The following is a 1,429-nucleotide window of genomic DNA, read 5'->3' on the forward strand; positions in this document are numbered from 1 at the left end:
ACCACCACCACCGTATTCATTCGAATTTTCAAACAATCCTATAATATTTTTATAATTAAATATTACTAGTAATAATGTAAAAAATAAATCATAATAATTTGTATATTGTTAAAGTATAACCAATTTATTGCACATAAACCTTATCCTATATAATATACTATATGAACTCCACAATATCCTATACGAAACCCAGTTAAGAACCACTATGTATAAGGCGTAGACACACCCCAAGGAGGTCAAATGCAATCAATCATTCGTATGATATTTAAAATATAAGTTAGAGTACATATTCATTGACCGTTCATACCAAGCTAGACAAATTCGTCACAGACACACACCGTGTAGCATTTATCTCGAGATAACATCTCTTGTCACATAACTCTTTTATCTTTTACTTGTTTCAGTCAGAGTGCGGCCATGTAGTTCGTTTAACCTTACAAAGCGATGCACCAGCAAGGGTGCAGTCCAATAGCTGAAACAAGAGAGTAAATAGAATAAATATATTCATACTTGTCTCAGTTACTGGAGTGCGGCCACGCTGGAGTACATCCATTTACGAGGGTTTTCGGTCGAACGAATTGACTTCAGTATCTATCTTGTCAAGCATATTGCTTACTCTATCGGTCAGTAATTTGCCGAACCACTAAGTTACAGGTAACTAATAGCGGTTGCCAGGTGATAGTGAGGGACAACCACGAAGACACACACACATATAAGTATATACATACATGTATGACGGGCTTCTTTCAGTTTCCGTCTACCAAATCCACTGACAAGGGCTTGGGTTGGACCGGGGCTATATAACAGGCCACAAGCACCCAAGGTGCTACGCAGTGGGACTGAACCCGGAACTATGTGGTGTGGTATCAAACTATACAGCCACGTCTGCACCCTACAGACACACACACATACACACACGCAAATAAACGAATGAATATAGCTACACACACAGATTCAACCGCTATCACTATGATCACCACGACTATCACCACCACCCCCTACATCTACACAACTATGATCCCCTGCTCACATGTCGACTGTGCTCAGTGTACTGTTTTTTGTAGATGAACGACAAGATAGGGCGAGTGACCAACGGGTAGAGGGACGGGGGTAGAACAGAAATCAGCGAGTCGGCCCTTGATAGAAATATAGCGGCACCAGGTTAAGAGGATACAGACCCACTGGAGATAGATCTAGGGGCATTTAAAAAAGAATTTTACATGCATACTCCTGTAAATATGTCTGTGTGTGTTCGTGTTTTCAAACACACACACACACACACACACACACACGCACGCACGCAGAGACAGAGAGAGATGAGGAGGCATGGCCTCATGGCTAACAAGTACGCGTTACAAACCCGTAATTTCAAATTTAGTTCCACCGCTTAGGTCAATAACTTTTATTATATGGACTTAGGCCGACTATA

At 41.0% G+C, this 1,429-nt stretch overlaps 1 protein-coding gene across 1 annotated transcript in view; it reads right to left on the reverse strand.

Annotated features, from left to right (window-relative positions):
- The window catches only part of LOC106871140 (probable cyclin-dependent serine/threonine-protein kinase DDB_G0292550), a 149,180-nt gene that overhangs the window by 1,433 nt on the left and 146,318 nt on the right, over positions 1–1,429 (reverse strand). The window lies entirely within an intron of this gene.

Source organism: Octopus bimaculoides, chromosome 22 (genome assembly GCF_001194135.2).
Source record: "Octopus bimaculoides isolate UCB-OBI-ISO-001 chromosome 22, ASM119413v2, whole genome shotgun sequence".
NCBI classification, from domain to species: Eukaryota; Metazoa; Mollusca; class Cephalopoda; order Octopoda; family Octopodidae; genus Octopus; species Octopus bimaculoides.